Raw genomic sequence first — 27,914 nt, forward strand, 5'->3', positions numbered from 1 at the left:
GTGTCATTATGAGAATTTGCAAGTCCTTTACATCATGACGAAAAACCTAAAATAACTGATCATACCCTAAGAGCAGTTCCTAACACACCTGGGTCACAGTGGGACCAGTGTTGATCAAGCCATCACATACGCCGCTGCTTTACACACTAACGAATCTCGTACCGTTTGAAAAAGTGCCCTGCACCAAACAAACATTGTATGTCCCATGAGACTGTCATCTGGGGCTATTCTAACCCCATAACAGCTCTAGCTGGGAAGGCCATTCGTCTTCCCATTCCAGTGGAATGGAGGTGACCTGACCGTAATTTTAGCCACCAAATCACACCCAAATCCATCTTTTTGGTGACTGTCTACAGTCCATTTCCACTGTCTTTAAGTAAATTCTATGTTTCCTTCACAGACCAGTGGTGACACACTGGCCAGGCAGCTCCATTCTGCTTTTCACCACATTAAGGCTGCTGTCTTAGCAGTTCCATGTTCAAGCTTTATTTATGGCCACCCGGAGTGCAGAATCTCTGTTGTTCAGTCTTCTGCTCTGTCCAGTGTGTTGGTAATATTTCCTCCATCTAATCTGATAATCAACCAGACAAATCCATGTGGCTGATGAACTGGGAACCAGCTGTATTTGACTCCTGTAAGTTGCATCACCTGAGGGCACCTTCTCACTCCTTTACTCAAGATGATTGAGATGAACCCTTTAGGTGGAACTTGTAATTCAGCAATAGTCTATTTTTTCTTCTCCAGAGAGGACAGCTCCCAGAAGTTTTTCCCCAACATTGGTCATTAGTACCAGATCTGAAACAGGTAGGAGTGTTGTCCTAGTGCTTCATACACTTCGGGGAAGTGGAATGGTTTGCCCACCCCCAATTGTAATAGAATTCTAAGAGCCTCTTCCCTGTGCTATGATCTCCTGCTTTTTCCATTTACTACCTCTTTTAACCTCCCCTTCTCTGTGGTTGAGCTTTCCAGATCAGCAGAAATACTACTTACCCACAAAGATGATAATAACAGCAGACTAGCTCACACTTCTCCCGAGCCCCACTTCAAGGCAGATATTATAAGTTTAGACAGGAGAGGAATCAAGATTTTCCTTCCCACTGAGGGATGGAGATGCATTCAGAGCTTGTTAAATTTACCTACAGAGGAAGAAGTTAGACCTACCCCTAAAGAACACTTACAAATACACGTTTTCAAAGGCGGTGGTTTAAATGTCATTCACATCTCTTGCTGACGTGTAAATTTGAATCCAGGCCTAGAACAACACCCCAAGCAAAATGAGAGTTTTTATGGGGTGATGAAGGAGTAAAAGCAGCTGGCTTGCGATCCCTTCACTCAGTTTACCAGAGCAGGTGCTGCTAGCAAAAAGAAGAAGAGTGACGCACCTGTTGACCTTGTTACTTGAACTACAGGTAAATAGACTAGAGGGGTGGTATTTCTCATGTGAAGAGTTGTTATCTACTGAATAACTTTAGTAGGGTGCCCCTTGCTAAGGATGGCTTACAGTAAGGGAGCAAAGAATCCATGAGGCATGTCTCTCTAGAAACATGTAAACAACCCTAGGATTAAAAAAAAAAAAATGAAATCTTTCATAACTGAAATATTTCTAAGGAACTCCTAAAATCCTACATCCAGACCTCATAGTTATCCTGGGCCAGGCAGCAAAGGTCAGCTGTGAGAGGCAGGACCTAGGAAAGAACTCGAGCTCGTCTGGACCACTCTGCTTTCTCATTTGTTTCATTGCCTGTATCCTTGAACTTATTAGGAACAGCTCTAACACTTGATATTAGATATATGGATGGTTCTTGTGAATCTGACTTGAAAATCTGATCTGTTTTTCTCTAAATTTCTTTTTTGTAAATTTTTAAATAAAATTGCATATATTTAAACATAACAACATGATGTTTTGGTACACATATACATAGTGAAGTGATTACTACAGCCAAGGTAATTAGCATACACACCTCCTTATGGTTACCTTTTTCGTTACCCGAAATCTACTCTCTCAAGAGGTACCTCAGGTGGGAAAGATACAAATCATGTAACTGTATCCTCTCCAGCCTCAAACTGGGTTGTTCTTTACTATCCAGTTTATCTGAGGCCCAGAGGCCTGACCATACAGTAAAGCCATTGAATGTCTAAATGCTTTCCCGAGGGTCTGGACCTAACTCATCATCAGCTTGAAAATGGATAGCTAGTGGGAAGCAGCCACATAGCACAGGGAGATCAGCTTGGTGTTTTGTGTCCACTTAGAGGGGTGGGATAGGGAGGGTGGGAGGGAGACGCAAGAGGGAGGGGATATGCGGATATATGTATACATATAGCTGATTCACTTTGTTATACAGCAGCAACTAACATACCATTGTAAAGCAATTATACTCCAATAAAGATGTTTAAAAAAAAAAACAGTACGGCCGACTTAAAAATTGCTTCAAAATTTAAAAGGCTAGATCTCATGTTAAGTATTCTGACCATAAAAAAATTTAAAAAATTTAAAGTATAATGTTGGTATTTAGTATACATTAAGTGCTTAATAAATATTAGTTCCTTGTCAAAAAAAACAGAGTCCAGATTCCTCCCACTCTTGAGACTTGCCCTTCCTCCTGTAGCAAGATTTTAGCATTTGCAGGGCCTGTGGCTGATTTCCAAGTGCCATGGGCCTGATCCATGGAATCTGCGTGGGAGCCAGGCAGCTTACTGTGGCACAGCTGGGAAAGAAGGGTGGGTCTGACCACCCAGGAGCAGAGGAGACGAGGTCCTCAGACGGCTCCGTGGTTGGGCACAGGGGCAGTGAAGCACCACCTCCTGTATATGACAAAACCGCCCCGACCTCCACAAGGTACCCCTCGTGGTATATTCTCCAGCATACCATTTCCAATTCAGAGTTAAATCTGTCACATTGCCCCTTCCATCTTCTAATCCCTTCCCTGATACCCTCTAAGACATGATGGAATTTTCTGACCTCAGAATTTTCTAATGCCTTTTTTATCAAGAGAGCAATCTTGATTACTGCCAAGCAATGTACCAACGATTACCTTTCAAATCTGGTGTAGTGAGTGACTTTCTCATGTAGCCTAGACTCTCAAACCCAAAAAGTCACCACTGGGTGGCATGTGTGAGTTTGGGACAAAGGCTCCTGTCTGCACACGTGGTCTGCTATTACCCGAGCAGATAGGTCATAAGTACCTCCTAGGAGTGCCTGTGCCATTTACCCCCGTAAAACGTTCAGTTGTTTCTGCTCAGACCACATGCAAATTCAGGCCTCTTCATCTTGATTTTGGGAAGCGGGCACAATAAAATTCCTAGATGAGAATGATAATTTTACCAAAAGCAAACAGACTTGCTAGTCTCTGAAGTTCTTTATTAGCAGGCCCTTGGGAAATAATGATTAACTTCTCATAATTAGATTGTTATGTTTGGTTGCTCTGGCCCTTTTAACTTCTGGGAATGTTACAGAATCACTTGGTCCATGAATTTCATCAGGGTTTATGCACTAGACACCATTTGTCACTAAGGTGTCACACCAGTGGTCCTTACCCCCTCCCCCCAAAACACTTCTTCTGAGAAGCAGTTACCATGATATCCTTAATGTCCTATACTGACTTGTCCTCAAGGGTTTTCAGTTCTAACTCAAAGATTATGCCAACATACCATGACATTTAGATATACATTTGTCACCCAGTAAATGTATACTGGGACTTCCATTCCATAAGAATACAACTTTTGCCTGACTGACTTTCAAAACTGGAATCACACAGAAGAGGAACCCAGGTCTGTAATGTAATACAAGCTCGCCTTCAGCTGTTGTTCTTCCTAAGACGTCTTCATTGCCGTCGTTACAGTGGAGAATTCAGAGGAAACCCCTTGGTGTCTCAGCCATTATGCCTTCAAAGTCTGAAAGGCAGTCTTGCTTCCAGTATCAACCTGATATAACTCCAAGGATCAGAACATCAAATCAGAGTCACACAAATTATAAGATCTTTTCCAATATCAAGCTCTCAAGAATTTCTAGGGTACTAGTAATGGAGGTGCACATATGAAGCAGCTTAGCTCCCAAGTTTTTTTTTCATATCATGCATCTTCTAAGCAAATACACAGAAGATGCTGTATCAGTCATAAAGCACCCCAGTATTTTTGGAGACAATAACATAGGTCACATGGCATTTTCCAGGGGCAGCCATGATTCATAGATTTCTATTATTTAAATTATACATATAAATATGTATATATATATTTACCATAAGACAGACAGATTCTGCTATAAGCGTTTCAGAGATAATGACTCTCCTGCCAACAGAAACCATTTACTGTTGACCCTTGAACAACAGGAGTTTGAACTGGGTGGGTCCATTTACATACAGATTTTTTTCCATAGTAAATGTTACAGTACCGCAAGATCCAAGGCTGTTTGAATCTGTGGATGAGGAACTGCTGATATGCAGGAACCACAGATACACAGGACCAACTCTAAGTTAAATCAGCACCCTTAAATATCGTGACCCCCGTTAAATCAATCGTCCTTCTTAAATCTATTGACGTTCATTAAACCAACCAAACGCCCTAGGTCTCCTGAGCCCTATTCAATCAACCCCGTTAGGTTTCCTGACCCCCATTAAATGAATATGCCTTCTGAAGTCTCCTGACACCCATTAAGGATGATTGATTGAATTAGGGTCACCATATGTAAGAAGGCAGATTGAATCAAAGGGAATGCTCCCAAGCACCCCCTGGGGTACAGCCGGGGTGGGGGGGTTGGTGTGTGGTGGTGGTGTGGTGACGTCCCTTGTAGGGGGGAGTTCAGGTGCCCCGTGGGGGGCCTGTGCACCCCCTCGTGTACAGCAAGTGCAGGCACGGTACGTGTCCCTAACCCCCAATGTGTTGTTCAAGGGTCAACTGTAGTCTGTTCCCAAAGAAGCCTGCCATTAGTATGTTTACAAGAAGGGCAAATCAGGTCACCTGCCTTTTTCGCCCCTAGAGCTTTCCCCGCTGTTTCCTAATCCTCCAGCCAGACAAAGCAAAGGAAGGGTTTAAGGATTGTAGGTATGCAAACTTTTCTAATGCTTCTTTTTCCTATGTTAGCAGTAATTTCTGTTTTTATAGTGTTTCTGAGAGGTAGAAAAATGAAAAAAATCTTTGCTAACTTCCTCGAATACTGATCAGTTTTTAATATAGTTTTTGCTTTTATGTAGTTGATTATCATGTTAATATTCTTAGGCAAACTCTGATAGCCAAGTACATCTATGCTTTTAAAAGTAGGTTTTAATAAAAATCAATATGTGTTAGGATGATAGCATCAATTCTCAACATATTTTTATACTTTTAACCCTCACTTCTTGGAAAATCTTATTTTTAAAAATATCAATGTTGGCAAACTTGACTTTGAAGTTTAACTTTATTTTTCAAAACAACCAAAAAAATTTAGATCATGCTTGATGAATATAGTTTTGGTTAATTAAAATGAGTTTTAGAATATTAAGTCTAAATCCAGAGGTTAAGATAATAGGGGAAATTTTGTCACAGTCCTTATTAAATTGCTGTGAAGTTCAATTCATAAAATGGAAGCAATATGCTTTTATTTTAAATTTTTCTAACACATACAACTGATTATATTTTTGTGGTACCCATTGAAGAAATCACAGTTTAAGGAGATAAAGTGATTTATCAATCTTCTAATATATGATATGATATAAATAATATAATACACATCTATACATATACACAAATACAAACTTTATGGCCTAGGTGAGGTAAGGTTATAGTGTTTTGAGTGACTATTTTTTCTCATAAAAATTTGCTGAAGAGCTCAGAATAATGAAATATAATTTTATATATTTGTTATAATTAAATAAATAAAAATTATTGTATTTCCGTGGAAAAGAAGGGCCAATGAATGTTAGGATGAATTCAGGTAAGACCATCTTCAGAAACTTCCGTAGAATAGTCAGTAACTGTTACTTAATCTTTTGACATATTACAAAATACAGTACTATCTTATGTATTAGATTTTGAGTTATATGTTATTCTGCAATAGTAACCTAAAGATAACAATTCTTAAAAATTAAGGTTCATTTAAGAACATTATTGATACTTGTTTTAAAATGAAATTGGACATTTCAGTGAAAAATATTTGTATAGGGTTGAATAGCTCATAAGGAAAATCTTCATGTTATGTTAAAAATAAACTACCCATACATCTTTCTTTGGGTAAATGTGGCAAAAGGACATTTCAGAAACAGATGAAGTGACAATGGGATTGTAAATTCCCTTCTGCTCACATTCTCACTCCCAAATGAAAAGATGAAAATAACAAGGAAGCCCTGCCTTCCTTTACTTACTTGCTCTCTAAAAAGTCTGCCTGCTCTCCGCACATCTGCCGGCATTGGGTAGAGTAATGAAGTTTTCCACCTTAATTTAGGAAACGCAGAGTCTGGATTTAGTCTGTGAGTGCTGGGAGCTGAAGTTTCAGGAGGATCACTTGCTGGCTTAATGTAATGCAGCTGTAATTCAGTAAATGGTATCTCATTGCTCAAAAAATGTTCATTTAATTTTAAATAAAATAGTACTAAACTAACTAAACGTGAACAGGATTTCTAAAAGGAATAAACAAATCTCTAAACAGCCACGTGCATATTCCTCAACCGAATGCTGTAAAAAACAAAGCAGAACAGTCCTTAGAAAATCATTCTTTTACATGAAAAAGTAATGTTAATAAAACACCAAATTGAATTCTGTCTACAGTAATCTCTTAGCAACTTGTTAAATACGTATGTAAAATGCTGTTAACTTCTATTAAGATCTTATTTTCTGACGAAAAATATAGTCTTTTCCTTATGTGAAAAGTGAGTGGGGTTGGATAGATGATCTTCCAGTTTAGAACAAAAAAAAAAGTCTAAGGATGAAATGGATAAGATACTTAATGACGTACTTGTAATGTGTTACATAGGTTTGACAATATACTGGACTGTATGAGCATTTTTCCTGTAATTAACCAGTTCTCCAGGGCTAAGGGGTAAGAAGATCATAGTCACTTTACTAAGTGACACCTGGCATATGATTAGGAAACACGTTTAGCACAAGGACTTCTTCCTGCTAAATCATTACGAATACACTGATGATCATTTTGTGCCTACGCAGCTCACTCACTTCTTCCCACGTGATGTCAAAATCTAACAGAGTATTTTAGAAAATCCACAAATCCAAGAATGCTTTTGCTTTTGTTATGCTAGTGTCAGATTTCAAATCAGGGGAGTGCAGTTGAAGAGGCAAGAAAACTGAAAGGTGCATTGAATAACCTTTTCAAGGGACTTTTTCAAGGACAAAACCCATGCTTGACTAGATGATTTAATTGATACATTTATTAAAGAGATACTGATAATCTAGTCTATGCCTGGCTCTGGGGATATAACTTGAAAATATGGTTTCTTGTCTAAAGGATTTTATAAAATTTTTGAGGGGACAAATGAGTAGATTTGAGAACGCAGCTGTATTTTCTCGAATCAGACATTAATGAGATTTGCAAAATGTGAAACAATCTCACTTCTAATCAAATTTATGTGTGGTTTTGAGGAATATTCTTCTATTCCATGAAAATATTTTATTTATGTTAACTTTTAATGAGTTTATTAATGTTATTTTAAATATACTGTAAGATTTTTTTAAATTATTATTTTAAATTATAAAAATGATAAATATCAATAGATGTAACCCACATAAACAAAAGCTCTAGGGGGACCTTCATAAAATTGACTAAAGGATTCCTTAGACCTCAAAGTTTGAGAACCTCTGTTTTTGTAACAGTGGTTCCTTCTCAAGCAATAGGATTTGAGAGCGATGAAATTTGAAAGGTTAAAGGATATTTTTTTCACCTATTTTTTTGTATGCCTTGTTTTGTCATTTGTTTCCCAGATCCTGTTTTGCAGTTTTTTAGATCCCACCCAGTTTATCTTCAACTGCTAATTTTATGTGCTATTTAGACATCATTGAAGGGTACTTATTTTTCCAATTGCTGAAAATACTACAATATAAATGAATTTGCTATGCTAATTCAACAGAGATTGAAAAAGATTCATTCCAAAAACTATTCCTCCTAATCCTTGAAGAAATGTGTGCTCTCTTTTTGAGATATTCTTAAAGCACAAAAAAGATCTTAAAATATAGAAAGTGCATAGAGGTGAGGGAAATAGTTCTCTAATCTTACCAGGAATATTTGCAAGATGATTACTTAAAACAGGTTCTCAGACCTGGGAGAAACTTCCTTCCAGCTGGAATTATATCTTACAGGTGTATTGATCAGCAAGTTTTTTTCACATTACTAAATTTAATAAATAGTTTTTAATGAGTGAAAATACAAGTAGTATTCTCTACCAGTAGTGTGGGGTTTTTGTTGTTGTTGTTTGTATGTATATACTAGGTTCATTTCGAAAAACTGTTTTATTTAAAGATTTGATTGGGGAGCTGGAGTTTCACCTCAGCCCATTTATTACATCATCCGACCAGTAAGTATGTACTGGCAGCCTTCTGGCTATATAAATCTTGAACATGAATGGCAGGAATAAAAAAATGACTACATGACAACACTGAGTATTTGCAGTCAAGCAATACAACCCAGTGTTTGAGTCTAAAATCCCTATGGAAAATCAAACTACAGGTAGTTGTCCTAAAGCAAAGAGGGACCTGCCTGTGCTATATTCTAAAAAATAGTTGTTATTCTATTAATTAAATATGTAACATGCACTAGTATATCAAAGTACATGCATTTCATCACAAAGAAATTGACAAATGCTTCTTTCAGTAGTCTTAGAATAGTAGTTGAACTGTAGTTTCTTCAGGATCACTTGGGCTGGATAGAAAATACCAATCAAATATGAACACAGAGTACCCAAGGTAGTGTAAATTATCAAATATTAGATTAGTAAACACACATCTTCATTTTCTTTAATTTGTGAAGATTTTCCTCTTCTGTCTCTAAAAAACATACAACAACAGTACATTTTCTATAGGAAAATAATTATTCAGCCTCTGTTTTGGGTTTAAGACACTAATATAAGTATGTAACCATATTAAAACAGGTTTAAATATAATTACTTTAGAAAATACGTTGCACTTACTCTGTGTCAACCTCCAAAATATATCCGCTATTGGAGGAATTGTTATGTGACAATGCTTCTCTTCAGACATGATTAAAGTATAAAATATATTGCCAGAATCATCTTCTCTGTTTTATCTAAAACCCTCTAAATATGACTATATAATCCCATGGGAGTTTTTGAGTCATGTGAACCCTGCTGTAATACTCCTATGTATGATTCTCAATTTAATGAAGTTAAGCTTGACAGCCAGAACTGCATATAAACAAGTTGTTTCTGTGAATGAGCATTTTAATTATTGGTTTTACTCTGTACACATCCGTGAAGTTAATAAAGTACTCTCCTTGTCATCAAGTCTATTACAAGAGAGACTCAGTGAGAAAGATATTTCATTTTTACAATTAACTAACAGCTCACTTCCCTATGCCCCACAGATATATTTTAATTTTGTTGTGTATCAATTAAAGTATGTCAAGGGTGAGAATACAATAAGTAAGCCAGTATCCCAATTAAGAATGTGATTTTGCAGATTTAAAGACCATGGCTTCATTTATATTTGATTGACAGGAACTAAAATAATGCAATGCATTTTTCATAATCAAGAAAAGAAAAAAATGTTCCTTTTTGTCTATAACTCTGCAGTAGTAATTTTAAACTCTGAACACTTGAGAGGAAGAAAAAAAGATGCCATCAGCAATTGAGCTTTGAATACTTCACAGCTGCCTGCTCCTCAACCCAGATTACAGAGCGATAATGAAGACCGTCCCCATGATTCAGGTATGAATGGATTTCCCCCACCTGACTTAGTAGTTTATTCCAATGGTTTTATTTTCTATCTTTAATTGCATAGGCTTGATGAAGGGATCAGAAAGTCTCGGGTTGAGACTCAATGCTGTTTCACACTGCCTGTGCGGTGCTGGGGAATGTACCAAACCATTGGGGGATCTGGGGGATGGGCAGTAGTACCTCATCAGTTCATTTGTGAATTAGATAAGACACTGAACATTAAGCACTTTGCCTAGTGTTTGGCGCATAGTAGGCGCTCAGCAGTGTCTATTTTCTTCCCTTGTTCAGTTTCCCTGATTTCACGGAGAGGAGTCACAGACGTCCCTCCCCCTTGGCTTCTCTTCCGGGGGTCATTCCTTTGTGGATTCTGAAACGATAGTTTTACAGGCTTGCTATAAAGTACTTACACCTCGAGTACTCACAACTTTGTGGATGAGCTCTTTGGAGACAGAACAGTATGGAGGTTCCTTAAAAAAACTAAAAATAGAACTACCATGTGACCCAGCAATCCCACTACTGGGCATATACCCTGAGAAAACCATAATTCAAAAAGAGTCATGTACCACAGTGTTCATTGCAGCACTATTTACAATAGCCAGGACATGGAAGCAACCTAAGGGTCCATCGACAGGGGAATGGATAAAGAAGATGTGGCACATATATACAATGGAATATTACTCAGCCATAAAAAGAAACAAAATTGAGTTATTTGTAGTGAGGTGGGTGGACCTAGAGACTGTCATACAGAGTGAATTAAGTCAGAAAGAGAAAATCAAATACCGTATGCTAACGCATATATATGGAATCTAAAAAAAAAAAAAATGGTTCTGATGAACCTAGGGGCAGGACAGGAATAAAAATGCAGACGTAGAGAATGGACTTGAGGACACGGGGAGGGGGAAGGATAAGCTGGGGCGAAGTGAGAGAGTGGCATGGACAAATATACACTACCAAATGTAAAATTGATAGCTACTGGGAAGCAGCCACATAGCACAGAGAGATCAGCTCGGTGCTTTGTGACAACATAGAGTGGTGGGATAGGGAGGGTGGGAGGGAGGCTCAAGAGGGAGGGGTTATGGGGATATATGTATATGTATAGCTGATTCACTTTTATACAGCAGAAACTAACACAACATTGTAAAGCAGTTATACTCCAATAAAGATGTTAAAAAAAAAAAAGAAATAGGGTTATGATCGATCTTACGTCACACAAGACACATGGATACAGAAACCTACCTGAATCTGAAGCCATTCTACTGCTTTTCTGTTCTGCTGTGGGTCTCATGCAGCAGCCAGTGTGCTAAGTGGAACGTGGGTGGATTTAACCCAAGTTTCTAAGAGCTGCTTGGGGAAATGACACATTATAGAAAAGACATCGGTGTCATCGCTGTTTTATTGTTTTAACCTTAGAAATCTCTTAATAGCGTCTAATACTCTATATTTTCCCTATACTGTCACTTTGCCTTTTTTCCTCACCATCTAAACCAAAGTGTGACTTAGGGTACTAAAATAAAAGCTTTCCCAGTGTTTACAACTACTGACGTCACTGAAAAATATAAAACCATGAGACAAAACTTTAAAAGATGTTTTTATCCTTCATCATCTCCCCTCATTCCATCTGCACCTACACTTCCCTACTACCCTTTCATCCCCACGAAAGAAATATATCTCCTGTTCATGTCCAACCACTTTGGTAACACTTCCTCTCAGTGGTCTTCAAAAGGTTATTTTTTGTGCCTGATAAAATCATTTAAAAAATACTTTTAAACTGGAAGATTTAAAAAACATTTTTAACTTTAAATCAAAATATTTTATCATGTGTTTACATGATTGACACAGATTCAATTTACCATGTTGTGCAAATATTGACAATTTAAATTATATATGTTACATTAGTCTTTTAATATTTAACAAAGTGCAAATGAATCCAATCAAGAAGCTGGTCTTTATAATCAGAAAGTTGACATTTCCCTTTTATCACCATGAACCTGTATTTCCATTACTTTGCCCCAAAAGAAGTTTATTTTATAGTAATATATTTTATTCTTAAATTATCTTATTAATTGGCAATAAATACATACTCATATACACAAAATAAAATTAGATACTTTTTTTTAAGTTTCTTATTACCATAAATCTCTAAGTGTGAACATTTTTCTTCTGGTTTGAATTATCATTGCTATTATTATAATTACCACAAATTAATCAAGCTGACAAATTTTAAATTAAATACATAGAACATATTTGATGAAAATTTTAGTTGGAAATTACCATTTAATTAGAAAAATGGAGCCTTATAATAAATTTATTAATTCACATGCTGGAACGAGTCATTCCATCATCAATTCTATTACTATTTTTAGGTGCTGCTACAAATACAAATTCTGAGAACCTCTTTCCAAGTGATACACTAACAATCCCTGTGGGATATATTATTACATTTATTTTTAATGTTATATCAGCTGACAATTCTGTTAGGTAATACTAAAATTTTGAAAATGAGAAATTGGAAAACTTATGATTGCAGAGTAGTTTAGTATCCAGTCATAAGAATCATTCATTATTTTCAGTACCACAGCCAATATTGAGAACTATCCTTTCATTTGGACATGCGTGTGTTCCCTGGAGAAACATGCCTGGGTGTAAATAGGAGGAGAATGGTTATCAAGAAGTCAGGGGAAAATGGATCCGGCATGTGGAAGGTGAGGATCTAAAATTGATTCCCATAAGACCATCTCTGCCTCAGTCACCAGCAGAATGTATCTGTGCTCCTAGGAGGGTCCAGACTCCAGTGTCCAGACTGCAGTGAAATATCCCTTTTCCCCTTTGCATGCCTCACACTCTTCTCTGTCTTTAGTCTTTGTCTGCTCTACTGATTTTTCAATAAAGTCAGTCCTTTGTAAACAAGGGCCGAGCATCTGCAGATTCAACCAACCTCAGGTCAAAAATACTAGAAAAAAATTTCCATAAATTTCCAAAAAGCAGAACCTGGATTTGCTGCACACCGGCAACTATTTACATAGCACTTGCATTGTATTTACAACTCTGTATGTAGCATTTACATTGTATTAGGTATCATAAGTTATCTAGAGATGATTTAAAGTCTATGGGAGGATGTAGGTGGGTTATATGCAAATATACACTGTTTTATACAGCAGACTTGAGTGTCTGTGGATTGGTGTCCATGGGGTTCCTGGAACCAATTCTTGGAGGGACTACTGTATGTAAAATTGCTTGATTTCTCCTTCATAAAGCATAAAACATCCCCCTGAGCTATATCCCACTGTAGTCACTTTCCTATCTCTTTTAAGAAATTAAAAAAATATATTACTCCAAATTTGATTTTATTACCTTACATCTACTTCACCTGTTTTCTAGTTACTAGTCTCTCTAGGACATTGACATTATGTTTATTAGCATCACTAATGACCTCCTTATGAATGTAGTTATACAGATGCTCAAGTCCCTTATATGAAATGGTGCGTATTTGCACGTAACCTACGCACATCCTCCCATAGACTTTAAATCGTCTCTAGATAACTTATGATAGCTAATACAATGTAAATGATATGCAAATGGTTGTCAATACGATGTATATACTATGTAAATAGTTGCTGGCATGCAGCAAATCCAAGTTTTGCTTTTTAGAGCTTCTTGGAATTTTTTTTCAAATATTTTTGATCAGAGTTGCTTGAATCCACATATGCCAGACCCTCGGATACAGAAGGCTGACTTTATTGAAAAATCAGTAGAGCAGACAAAGACTAAAGACAGAGAAGAGTGTGAGGCGTGCAAAGGGGAAAAGGGATATTTCGCTGCAGTCTGGACACTGGGGTCTGGACCCTCCTAGGAGCACAGATACATTCTGCTGGTGACTGAGGCAGAGACGGTCTTAACGGGAATCAATTTTAGATCCTCACCTTCCACATGTACTTGGTCCTAAAGCTGATCTGCCGGATCCATTTTCCCCTGACTTCTTGATAACCATTCTCCTCCTATTTGCAAATAAACCTTTGCACATCCTCCCATACACTTTAAATCATCTCTATATTACTTATAATACCTAATTCAGTGCAAATGCTATGTAAATAGTTGTAAAGACCATGTATGTGCTATGTAAATAGTGGCCAGCCCAGAGCAAATCCAAGTTTTACTTTCTGGAACCTTCTGGAATTTTATTTTTACTATTTGTGATCTGCGGTTGGTTAAATCTGCAGATGCAGGACCTGCAGATATGGAGGGCTGATGGTATATCTAATAGACACTTTCTTTTCCTTTACTACATTCTCTTCATTTCGTCATATAACAGATATCTATTGAGTCTACACTCTGTGTCTAGGGCTACATTTGGGGGAAGGGATACAGCAATAAGGAAGTGAAAATGTCCAGTGGAGGGGCACTGTGGACCATCTTCTCCCTTTGGGACAATTAATCTAACATCCAGTTTACAGTAAGAAGAGCCTGGGCACAGAGAGCCCAGGTCAAAAGCCTAAAGCTATATGTCCAAGAAATGATGGACCTGGGAGGCACCAGACAGCCTGCCGCCAGAGTCCATACCCTTCCCTGTTCCTCTACGGTGCCTCTCAGACCACTGCTCAGTCGTTTACATGTTTCAAAGACCCACCGGAAACCAGACGTCTTGTGAAATTCTAAAGAAATATTCTGGGGACTTCCCTGGTGGCGCAGTGGTTAAGAATCCGCCTGCCAATGCAGGGGACACGGGTTCGAGCCCTGGTCCGGGAAGATCCCACATGCCATGGAGCAACTAAGCCCGTGCGCCACAACTACTGAGCCTGCACTCTAGAGCCCGTGAACCACAACTACTGAGCCCGTGTGCCACAACTATTGAAGCCCACGCACCTAGAGCCCAGGCTCTGCAGCAAGAGAAGCCACCGCAATGAGAAGCCCGTGCACCGCAATGAAGATTAGCCCCCGCTCACCTCAACTAGAGGAAGCCCAAGTGCAGCAACAAGGACCCAACACAGCCAAAAAAAAAAAAAAGAAATATTCTGTTTATCCTGGCGACATTGGTCTCACGGTATCTGGAGGTACAGCGTCTGCCACCTGCTTCCTTCACTGAGCACACTCCCTCCACAGAAGGTGAAAGGGGCTTGGAGTCAACATCGTTTCTCCCACAGAGGTAACTCCTCCTCCTCCAGAGTTTGTGATGCCCAGACAGACAAGGTCTCCTTTTGCATTTGGCTGTTGCCTGAAGTGCTGGACTCAAGGGCTCAGTTCCTTCTTTCTGCAAAATGTCCTGAGTGAAATCAATACGACACCAAAGCGGAGGGCTTGACACTGGTCACTGAAGGAGGCTGTGCAGTCCTCCTAGTTCTGGAGGACAAGAGAGTTGGCAAGTTAGCCTCCTTCCCTACAATGCTCTGGGAGAGCTTCCTGGTCTTTCAGTTAAAAAAAAAAAACTACATCATCCTCATGTTGACTTTAAAAAATGCACAGCCTAAAAGTTGAGGGTTATGTTTTATTTGGCGGACAAAACTGAGCACTTACACCCAGGACACAGCATCTCGAACAGCTCTGAGGGGCTGATCTGAGGAGGTCAGGGAGCAGCGGGGATTACAGGGGGTTTTGCAACAGACACCGGGTAGTCAGGACATCAAAAGTTTACTGTTAATTAAAGAAAACCAGACATCTCAAGTTAAGGAATTTAGTGCTTTTATGTGTACAAAGGTGCAAGAGTCTGGGCTCACTGAAATCATTCCTTTGATGCGCACCTCAGCTCTCTGGGGCCAGTGTCTTGTGCTTTCTCATCCTGGGTCTACTAAGGGTGTACTGTCGTCAGGGGTGGGCTGCAGTGGCTGAGGGCTAGAAGGCGGGCATCCTGTTTCCATCCTGAGTCCCCTCAGGCTCCCTGTTGCGGAGGCTGCAATGTGATGGCTTGACGGCTGCAGCATCCTGTGTTTACTGATATGGCAGCAACATTCTTTCACTGACGCTCAGAATTGGGTGTGTTAGGTTGGGGAGACCTGGCAAAGCAGGAGGTACAGTTATATTATGTCAGATATGGCATAGTCCGCTATGGCTCCGTAGCTCTGATTATTCCCCCCTCTAACTCCACAGCTTAGCTAGGCGTACCTCCAGCAGGGAAAAAGCCCTCTGACACCGGGGAGATAAATTAGTGGCTAAATAGATAGATACAGGACTGATTAGGAAGCATACTTATCAAAATACGCAAAAGGATAATATTTGGGTGAGGGGCTACTATTGCTTAGCTGTTTTTGCCTATCATATGTATTTCTGTATTACAATTTACTTTAAAATTACGTAAATGATATACACACGGTAACTATTATAAATAATCTATAATTTTCTATTTTCTACACATCCAAAAGCTGTTTTCAAAAAGTTATGTAGCGGGACATGTGTTCCCACAGTTTCAAGTTCCTGCATTATTTTATAAAATAGGAACTTCCATGTTTTGAGAAATTTGGGAAGAAATCTACTGTGCTCTCTACTTGGCTCTTCTACATGGGGTCATTTACATGCTTAGTGAGACTGCAAACTCTGCATCCTTTGGTCTCCATTTCTTCCTTGGCTTAATTTAAAGATGTCATGGCCCCTGCACATAGAAGGACTCTGTCTTTCTCCTTTCTGAACGTTACACACCAGGAATGTGGTGCCTGCTATGAGCTCCACGCAGCTGGCTGGGTGCATGAGCTCTATTTGGAACACTGAATACACACGTGCAAATCCCATGATCTTGACCTGAAGTGAATCAGAAAAGAGGGGGAGACATGATGTGCTGCCCTACCTGCAAAAAAGCCGTCCTTTAGTTGGTCCATAGCACTGCCCATGACCTCCTGCAAAGTTCCCTGGTGTAAACCTCAGCGAGCTGTGGAATTCCACGTGCATTCAGTTTATAGGCTTATGGCACCAGCAAAGCAGAGACACACAACAAGGAAAGCAGTAATCAAATAAAAGAGATGTGGAGAGAATCTAAAAAAAATAGAAAGACCCAATTTTCATTTTAAATTGAATGGAACTGTTAGGTCATTTTGAAACTAACCATTTACCCCCAATTTAAAATATTTTAGGTTTTAAATACACTAGACTGCACCTAACCTAAAAACAAACTTAATGATATCATGCTCTTACTTTAATTTTATCTCTTTCTACCTCTTCAATATCCTTTGACATACGTTTCCCTAGTCTTTTTTTTTTTTTTTTTAATCTCTTGTTTTGCAATTACAGTGGGACAAAAGGCAGAGAGCCCCTCGCTGGAAGTTGCACTGTAGCAGCAGCACTGCCCACCTTTGTGTAAATGGTGATTCCTCCCTTGAAAAGTGACACGCAGTTGTGGAGGAAAGAATTAAAGGGAATGACACACAGCAAGCAATGAAGCTTCTGGTCATGGAGGGACCAATCCCTTAAATATTTTATAAAAATCACTCTTATCCTTCCATCGTGACTCTTCTCAGAAGCTACTTGTCATTTTTAACTTAAACTTGGGCTATTTAGAACTCTCTTTAATGTTTATCACCTTATGAATACAAACATACATTCAACATATCATTTCTTACTTGCCTATTTTTTCCAGTAACTTCATGCTGAGTACGATCCCTCTAATATTCATCCCTTCTATGTATTTTCTTTCCCCTCATATGTTAGGAAAAAGTCCTGATTATGCATAAAAATGTTTCTGATACATAAATATATATATATATCAGAAACATATACACACACACACACACACACACACACACACTTTTAAGTTATCATCCATGGTCACACTTCTAACTATTAAAGGGAAGAAAAACATTCCACCCAAAACATGAGGTAATAAAATATATTAATACAATGTATACATATATATAATAAACATATAATAAAATAATAAATATATAAAATGTAACATTACAAAGTAGATAAACCCTCATCTGGCAGACTTAAACTAAGTTACAGTTATCCCAAATATTATAACTAGGTCAGATTACATTTTGTTTATGTCTTTTCCAACAGATACACACACACTCAATCCTAAATGCTGAAATTTTCTTATTTTGTGGTTTGAATGTTCATTCTTCAGAGCATAGTTTAATCTCTCTGAAATCTTAATTTCTGGACATGAGAGTATTTCAATGAAAGATAGTTATTAAGAAACTGCCCTGAGCAGAAAATGCATCAATTAATACTACTAAAAGTATGATGGAATGTTTAATTCATTCTTGGACATGCAAGAAGCAGGGTGTTTGGAACTTTGGCATATATAAAACCATATTAGCAAGGATGTTCTCTGATAACAATAAAATGTATCAGTTTGCCCACAAGTAAGAAGTAAAGGTACTGGTATTCCTGTGTCATTTATCATCTGCAATCATATAACTAATGCATGGCTTTTCCTTTCACTCTAAAATAGACTCTCTGCTTGATGATAGTTTACATGGCCAAAGATAATTCAATCTGAAGAGAGTAAAGACCAAAGGAATTAATTCAGAAATCTTCACTAGAGGATTTAAATAGAAATCAGAAGCCGTCATAAAACTTTTTGATAAGCAGGAGTTTGGAAGTCCAGGAAAGGGGCTGGCTTCACTTGCAGAGACGTTTGGTGTATAGAAATGCTCTTGGTGAAACTTCAGGGCCATGAAGGCGAGCTCCAGGTGTGGGAGGGCTGGCATCAGTGGAGAAGGACTCATTCTGGGCAACTTTAGTCCACAAACATCAATGTAGCACTTACTATCCGTTCAACACATCTTGAATTGTGGCAGTCAGTATTCTAGGTACTAGAAACAAAACAATGCACAAAGCAGACACAGGACCTACTCTCAAGGAGCCAGCTTTTTACCAGGGGAAAGTATATACATATCAAAAGATGTCAGTGCTATGCAGGTAATTAAGATAGGGTAATGATACTGAAAGCTACTTGAGACCTATTTTAGATATGGTAGCTTTAAAAGTATGCTAGCCAGGATGCTGTCAAGAAACATATGATCTGCTGCAACAGGGCCATTGAGCAATGTTTAATAAGGGAGAGTTTTTATAAAAAAAGATGTGGGTAGGGGTAAGAAAAGCTGGGTAAGTTCCTTGGGCTGAGAACTGAGGGGCCATTAGCACCCCAAGTCTGAAGAGGCATGTAGGGGGCGCAGTCAGAGAATCCCAGACAGGGTAAGTGTGGGACAGGAGTGGCAGGAGGGATGTGGGAGAGGAATGACCAAAGGTCTGCCCTTTTGTCCCACTCCTGAATCTCTCACTGACCAGGTCACAGGGCAAGGAATCAACGGAGGCAATCCACACAGTCAGCCTCTGAGGGGCAGAGCAAGTGCAGCATGGCACAGAGTGGCAGCGCAGAAGACCTTTCTCAACAGGCGACATTTAGTCTAAAGCTGAACGCCTAACAGAAAATATGGGTGTAAAGGTCTGGGATGGGAAGGCGCTGTGAGCTGGCGACCCCAAAACTATTTACAACACTTTTTTTTTTTTTAAAGAAATTCACATTCTGATTGATTGATTGATTGATTGATTGATTGCTGTGTTGGGTCTTCGTTTCTGTGCGAGGGCTTTCTCTAGTTGTGGCAAGCGGGGACCACTCTTCATCGCGGTGCATGGGCCTCTCACTATCGCGGCCTCTCCTGTTGCAGAGCACAGGCTCCAGACGCGCAGGCTCAGTAATTGTGGCTCACGGGCCGAGTTGCTCCGTGGCATGTGGGATCTTCCCAGACCAGGGCTCGAACCCGTGTCCCCTGCATTGGCAGGCAGATTCTCAACCACTGCGCCACCAGGGAAGCCCTACAACACTTCTTAAAAAAAATTTTTTTTAATGGAAGTGTAGTTGATTTACAATGTTTCAGGTGTACAGCAAAGTGATTAAGTTACTCGTATATATATTCTTTTCCCTTATAGGTTGTTACAAGATATTGAATGTAGTTCCCTGTGCTATACAATAGGTCCTTGTTGGTTTTCTATTTTACGTATAGTAGTTTGTATCTGCTAACCCCCAAATCCTAATTTATCCCTCCTGCAACTCCCAGTTTGTTTTCTATGTCTGTGAGTCTATTACTGTTTTGCATATAAGTTCATTTGTATCATTTTTTAGATTCCACATATAAGCGATATCATATGATATTTGTCTTTCTCTGTCTGACTTACTTCACTTTGTATGATCATCTCTAGGTCCATCTATGTTGCTGCAGATGGCATTATTACATTTTTGTTTTTTATGGCTGAGTAGTGTTCCATTGTGTATATGGACCACATCTTCTCTATCCATTCCTCTGTCGATGGACACTTACAATGCTTCCATGTCTTCCTCCTCCTTCCACTATTACAAAAGCTAAAAAGCCCAACCTTCTTTTCATCTAGTATTGTCAATGTGATGTATTTATGACCAGTGTGGTGAATGCGGAAATATGAAAGTGGGTTTTTTCTACCATAATATATGGGCAAATGCTCCCCGGGAAGAGACTCTGGTCCCTTCCTCCTGCTTGTACATGGATGTGATGCCTGAAATTAGAGCAGCTGTTTTTCTTCCACAAGGCTAAAAGAGAGACATAAAACATAGTCCTGCAGAGCTAAAAGGATCCTGAATATTTTTCGATATGATTGAGCCATCAGGTCATTCCTAGATATCCTACCCTTGAATTTTTGTTGTGAGAGAAATAAACCTCTTTATTCTTTTAAAAACAATTTGATGGAAATGTTGATGACTCCTTGTTGAGCGCAATTATGACACTTAAAACAATTATCACTGACGGATGAAGAAGACCTTACACTGGGAACCAACTGGGTTAGTTTAAGGCATGTGGAGAAGGCCAGTGTCATTGGAGCATAAGGTGTTAGCAGTTGGTCAGGACCGATCCAAGGTCTTATTCTGTCTGTCAGAATTTGAAGTAGATCATAAATCTAGTGGGAATCTAAGAAGAGCTTTAAGAAGCGAAGTAACATAATTTGATATGTTTTACTAAAATTCTACCCTGTCTGTGATATGAATAATGTGCTATAGGAAAAAGGAGATTTAGGGATACGAATTTTAAAAATATCTATGAGCTTAGTTTTTTAAAAGGTACAAACTCCCAGTCATAAAATAAATAAGTTCTGGGAGGTCATGCATAGCATGGTGCCTATTAGTTAACGGTACTGTATTGTATATTTTAAAGTTGCTAAGAGAATAGATTTTTAAATCTCCCATCACAAGAAAGAAAAAATTTGTAACTATGTGTGGTGATAAATATTAACTAGACTTACTGTGGTGATCATTTAGCAACATATACAAACATTGAGTCTTGTTGTACATCTGAAACTAATATAATGCTATATGTCAATTATACCTCTATAAAAAAGAGCCTATTACTACATGTGACAGAGACTGTTCTCTGTTAAAATCCATGCTCTTTCCTTCTTTCTGGCACACATCTGGACTATATTATCCACCCTCTCTTGCAGTTACATTGGTCATGGTGTTGAGTCCCAGGCAATAGAAAGTGAGCAGAAGTAATGTTTGCCCTGCCATTACCTACTACATAAGTTCCATCGACCCCCATCTGTCTTACTCCATGCTGGCTCCCTCCCCTGGCAGCCTGGCATGGGAATGCCCAAGGGGGTCTTTGGAATTTATGCACTGAAGCTGACAGAGCCACCTTCGGCCTGGGTTAGATGAAGTAGCAGAGCTTTTCCCCCTTAACCAGGAATCAAGAAACAAGAAACAAGCAAGAAACACACTTCTGTGTTTGTTGAGCCCTTACATTTTGGGTCACTTTGGTAAGCTAGTCTAATATACTGTCAACCAGGTACGATATTGGCTATCATAGGAGCAGCTGGTTCGTGAAGGAAGGTGTTAACGACGTTTTGCATTGATTGAGTTTAAACAACCTGATCAACCTCCTGTAATTGTTTGAAGGCCAAGTTCAGATTTTCAGGGAAGCTCATTTTGAGTGAATAAAGATTTGAAAGTACACATTAAAGGATGCAAATAGAGGGGTGACTGGGGTAAAGTGTAAGAGAGAATGTCTCAAGACGTGCTTTCTGATAATGATCACGGGGATTAAGAGTCAGCAAATGGGAAGAAGAGTGTTGTGCAAACCGCCTACGCGGGCCGAGGACCTTGCCAAGCCAACTATTGCTGTCAGTCCAGCTAGGGCTTTGCTTCCTCTTGTGGTTAGTTCCTTCTAATGTGCCCATGTTATTTATCTTCCATACTAGGGCACTTTTGAGAGTGAACAGAGGTTAAAATTAATGAATCCATCCGGAAAGTCTACATAAATGTGGACGATCCTGGCCAAATGGAAATAAAAGATGAACACAGACCACTGTAGTTAATCCAGAACTGGTGTGGATGGAGCCTTTCCTCCGCAAACCTCCATTCCAGATGGCTAGCTTCCTCAATCGGAGGCTGTCGAAACGAAAAGCACCCAGCGTTCTGTGGTGTATCCGAAGTTTACATGTTATATATGGAGGGATGGTGAACATACATGGTCACGCACAGATCGTAAATCTAATCAGTTTTGACAAATGCAGACGCTCTTTTCACCCACATTCCCATCGAGATATTAACATTTTGACCACCCCAGAGAACCACCTGCTGCGTTTTCTCAGTCAAGCTCGCTCCTCAAGGAACCTCTGATCTGATTTCTATCACCATCAGTTACTTTGCTCATTGCGTGACAGTCGTTTGGTATAGTTTTACCTGTTTTGTGTTTGATTTCCCTCAGAGAGCACCACGTCTGTGAAATCCAACTTTGTTGTGTTGAATGTCAATAGTATGTTCCCTTTTAATGCTGAATTGGGTCTTCCAGATGTTGTTGTTCATTCTCTCAAAACAAATTTTATTCTTACAAATTGATTCCTTATGCCTGAATACGGTATCTCTAAAAAAGAGAGAAACTTTAGAGATGGGAAAAACAATCAGATACCAAACTCTTTTTAATCATTATTTCTATGTCTGATGATCTCTATAAATTACCCTATATGAACAATTCCGAGATTCTGTATCACCGAGTAGAAGAGATTCATCAAGGACAAATGTAAACAGGACCCAAGGGTTTGTTACTCCTTTTATTTAGTGACTGTTTTATGCCGTCTCAAGCCTATTTATAACCCATTCTTCAGGAAAAAACTTTAAAGAGAAGTAACAGAGGTAGCTATGTCAGATATTTATATTGATTTTGTGAGGGAAACAGGGATCATCTTAGCAGCCTATTTCAAAGATGTCAAATATATTAATATCTGGTTTCTATCATCTCATTATTGATTAAACTCTCATGCTGACATATTTCTTCGACAACAGAGGTTCTGCTACTGGAACAGGTCAATGACAAATGGATGATTATCCTTATAATGTACAAGATGCACTGAATTAACCAGTGCTTATTGGGCTTACTTTCAGATTGATTTTATTTTTAGTAGTTCCATTTAATTAAACAATGAAGCTAGAAACTTAATTGACATCAAACTTCCATGAATTCTGATGTTTTCCTCCATTCATTAAGCTCATACTCTATTATTTTTGAACTTGCAGTCAGCCTTCTGGTAATTAAATAAATGAAATTTATTGATGGCAATATCATACTGGGATATTCATTTTCTTTGGGGGAAACTGAAAAGAAACAAATTATTACTTTCCATTGAGATGGATTTTCCAGTCTTCATTCTCTGAGTAGATAATTGTCAAGATGAGACTTAAAGAATTAGAAGTGGTTGGAGTTGCAATGATCCAGGGAACAGAAGTTCAGGCAGAAGGGGCACATGTAGATAAGTCAGAAAAGAGCTTGGCAAGTATAAAAAAACTGATCTTTAGTCACCGGGAGGAGAGTTTATTATTGTCATAGAAATGAGTCATAATAAAATCAAACATATTAAGACTACAGAATGAGCCTCCCCAGCACTAAAGAAAGATATGCCTTTCTACACATCTGCCTCCCTTACATTAGCAGAGGTTGATCTAGAAAACTTTATTTCCTCTAATCCTAAAGTACATTAGTAATATTTACATGGGACAAAAGACTTAAATGACAAATGTGTTATAAATATGCTAGCACCTTAGCCTGTAATTGGAATAAGCCAAAGTAGGGGTTTATTGTATAGGGAATATGGTTAGATATATGTTGTTCAATTATAAAAGATGTGAAATGCTCCCTCAGACAATGTTAGAAAGTACCAACTCTGGGAGGATCAATACTGGGTTGGAAATAAATATATTAGATTAGACCAAGGGTTAAATATATATATATATACATATATATATACATATGCATATATATATGAGTTATATATTTATATAAAACCTTTGAGCAAAATAAGTAACCTTCTGTCTCTCTTGTCTCTTATTTTTAAAATAGGTGAACATATACCTATGTTATGGGACTATTATGGGTATTGAAATCACTGATACAAGCAAATAACTTAGAAAAAATGCCCCGAATATAAAACCTTGTTAATAAGTGTTAGTTGCTGCTGTTGCTTTTGTTGTTATAAGCTGTGTAAACCTCTGTGTCTGGTACTGGGAAAGGCATTGTTACTGGCAAGCACCTTAATTACAAACTAATGGAGTTTTGAGAATGCTTGTCTCTCGTTTTAGTACAAAAGGCAGAAGGACCTGGGCAGATTATGAGCATGACATATGAAGAATTTTCCTATATGCTGTATTGTATGAGAATGGACATTTCCCAGGGTCAAGGGATAATTAAAGATTACTGGTCTTGAGTTTCAGCTATAAAGTTTAGACACTTCCCATAAATACTAAAAATTGCCTTTCATCTTTTTGAAAAGACTGTCTATGAAAAATACTTGGCATTACATTTTTGATGTATAAAATCATCAGCAGAAATAGTTTCAGTGATATGAGTTTCTAGTAACCATGAGATAATTCACTGTTGCCTCATTAAAAAAAATTCAGATGAAAACTTTCTATGCAATATAAAATGGACTTAGGGTTGAATTATATAAGAAACTACATAATTCTAATCACCATCCCCCCTACACACACACACACACACACACACACACACACATACACATGCAAATTCCTGTCAACTAGATCCTAAAGCAAATTGTTGTTTTAGGCTAGTGGCTACTCAAGTTTTCTGTTAAATCCAACTCTGTATTGTTTACTGACATGATCTTATTTATGAAAACGATGCACTTTTATGCTCTCCCCTTAGACATTGGTGATTTTTGTAGTTGTCTTTGTTTAACTGTATGATCATTGCAGTCTTTACATATGTTTCAGAATTACAGGAGGAAAAAATGTTTAAAAAAATTTAACAAAAACTTTTGAAACACATTGTTTTCGCAAATAAGACAAATTTGAGGTTAATTTTTGTGTTGATCGATTTGAGTCCTATCATTGCATGCTCTAGATTGCTCAATTCCGACTTCCTCTAAGAAAAAGAGAGTATCCCAGAAGTCCTTGAGTATATTAGTAATCCAAACACCATATGATCAATAATTGAAGTAATGGCCTCTAATTTGATCATCCTTCCTGTGTAATCATCCTTCCCTTCTGACTCTGGGCTTGGCTGTGTGACTTCTTTTGGTTGGTCAATGGGATAATAGCAAAGGTAATGCACAAGAGTTTTGAAAAGTATTTGGACATTGGGGATTTTTTTTGTTGCTGCACTCAAAACTAGTTCCATCCTGTCTTAGTCAGTCCAGGATGCTGTAACAGAATAACACAGATTGGGTGGCTCAAACAACAAACATTTGTTTCTCACAGTTCTGGAGGCTGGAGTCCAAGATCCAGGCGCTGACAGATCTGGTGTCAGGTGAGGGACCCTTCCTGGTTTGCAGTACTCATCAACGTAAGCATCATAGCATCCAGTAACCAATAATTTTAAAAATATATATTAAAGATTAGGAAAAGCCAGGAAACATGACCCATAACTAGGAAAATAATCAGTTGCTATGATCATATGCAAAAATAAAGGAATTTTTTCATAATAGTTTCAGTAGAAGAGTGGGGATAACAGGGCTGATGAGTTGGGGAGGGGTGATAAATATCACCCATGAGTAAGAGATCCCTCTTATTTCTATGCAGTCCCTCTTGACCACAACCCTTGGTGGGAGAAGAGGAATATTTCTTCCCACTTCCTATCTGGATGTAAACTACAACAGATAAATATTCTGAGTCTTTAGCCAATATAAATTCAGTCTTGGTCCTACATAACCCCCAACTATATTTATAAAGTGCTTACGGAAAAATATGCTAAAGAAATTCCTAGCCATAAATAATCTTTCAGAACCTAGGAATTAGAGGGGGGAAATGTGGTGGTAAAGCACAAGATGCTTTAGACCTATTTGACAAATTTAGAAACAAATCATTTACCAGCAGTAGATGGCACCGACCAAGGGTCTGAAGAAACTCTAGGATGAACTTGTGAAGCTCTTGGCCAAATTATAACCTTGCAGTTGCAAATAACCACATGCCACTGGAGTGTCAGATTTCCAGACAGACTTGGGCAGACAAGGGCCACAGAGGACAGCTGAGAACTACAGACAGGAAGGTCTTACTTCCAACTCCAATATGTTGTTAAAAATTATGATGAAGTGGACACCTACTACACACTTAGAAGCCTAATCTTCCATTTTGAATGTGTCTCTCATTCTCAGAGGGGAAGCAGGATGGTCCCTGTGGAACAAGCAACAACTGTAAATTGGGAGAATCACTCTCATGTCTGTTTTGTTCCTACTGAGATTGAATCACCCTGTGTCTCATGAAGAAAGAAAGAAAGAAAGAAAGGAAAGAAAGAAAGAAAGAAGGAAGGAAGGAAGGAAAGAAAGAAAGAAAGGAAGAAAGAAAGAAAGAAAGATGGAAGGAAAAGAAAGAAAGGTGAAAGTAGAAGATATAATCACTAAAATAGCTATTTCAAGTATTTCAAGTGTTTAAAGGAAAACATGGATGTAATAAGGAGGAAAATTGAAAATACAAAAACAAACCAAATGAAATGAAGTGTCCCATGAAAAGCATAATAACTGAAATGAAAAATCCACTGATAGAATTAATAGTAGATTAAATGCAGACAAAGCAAAGACCATTGAACCTGAAGACATAGAAAATAATATAAACTATCCAAATTGAAACAGCAAGATAGAGACAAATATAAAAAGAATAACAGACCAAGAAAATTAACAGACTCAGTTATACATGAACTGATGACAAATAGTCTAATATAGGTGTAATTGGAGTCTCAGAAAGAGAGAATAGAGGGTGAAATCTATAAAGGAAAAATGACTGAACATTTCCCAGAGCTGATGAAAACTATGAGAATGTTGGTCCAAAACACCCCAAGCAATTCCAAAAAGATACACACCAAGAAAACTACACCAATCCAGAGTATATTCAAATTAATGAAAAATACTGTTAAGGAGAAAAGTATAAAGGCAGCCAGAGGTAAGCAACACATTAGTAAGTTTAGAGGGAAAAGTACAAGAATGACAACAGACCTCATCAGAAACTAGGCAAACCAGAAAACAATAAAAAAAAAATCTATAAGGTGTTGAAAAACATATTTTAAAAACCGTTACAACCCAGAACTTTACACACAGAAAAAAAACTTGCAAAAATGGGTTAACTGCTTCACTTTAAGTGAAGTAACTGCTGTTTTGTTGTTGTTATTGTTGTTGTTGTTGTTATTGTTCCCTAGGTAATGTTGCTACTAATTCCCAGGAGAGGATGAATAATAATAGATGTTTCAAGCCATGTGGGAGGGAACCTGAGAAGTTGTAGTAATGCTAAATTTTTAATAAATTATATCTATTGAATAAAAAAAATTCTTGCAAAACTGATGGCAAATTAAAAACTTTTTAAAACAAACAGAAGTTTAGAGAATTTCTCAGTGACAGACCTGCACTACAAGATGGAAGTTTGGAGCTACACACAGGGATTAAGATTACTGTATATGGTAAGTAGGTAGGTATGTATAAAGGGGTTTTGTATCACGTTTAAATTGCTATGAAATATAATTGACTCTTGAGTTACCAGATAGGATCAGAAGGTCAAGTCAGACTCACAGAACCATAGATCGTACCCGGGATCAGGTTTTACTAAATAATTTTAAAACATAAAAACAATTCAGAAAAAGGCTTAGATGAAGAAGAAAG

General features: G+C 38.1%; 1 long non-coding RNA gene across 1 annotated transcript; it reads left to right on the forward strand.

Annotated features, from left to right (window-relative positions):
• The first annotated feature begins 9,841 nt into the window (after positions 1–9,841).
• On the forward strand, positions 9,842–27,696 carry LOC133097573 (uncharacterized). Its single transcript, XR_009702030.1, has 3 exons — positions 9,842–9,860; positions 25,531–25,615; positions 27,631–27,696. It is a non-coding gene; the product is annotated as an uncharacterized LOC133097573 (long non-coding RNA).
• Positions 27,697–27,914: the final 218 nt, after the last annotated feature.

The sequence above is a fragment of the Eubalaena glacialis genome, chromosome 9, assembly GCF_028564815.1.
Source record: "Eubalaena glacialis isolate mEubGla1 chromosome 9, mEubGla1.1.hap2.+ XY, whole genome shotgun sequence".
NCBI lineage: Eukaryota > Metazoa > Chordata > Mammalia > Artiodactyla > Balaenidae > Eubalaena > Eubalaena glacialis.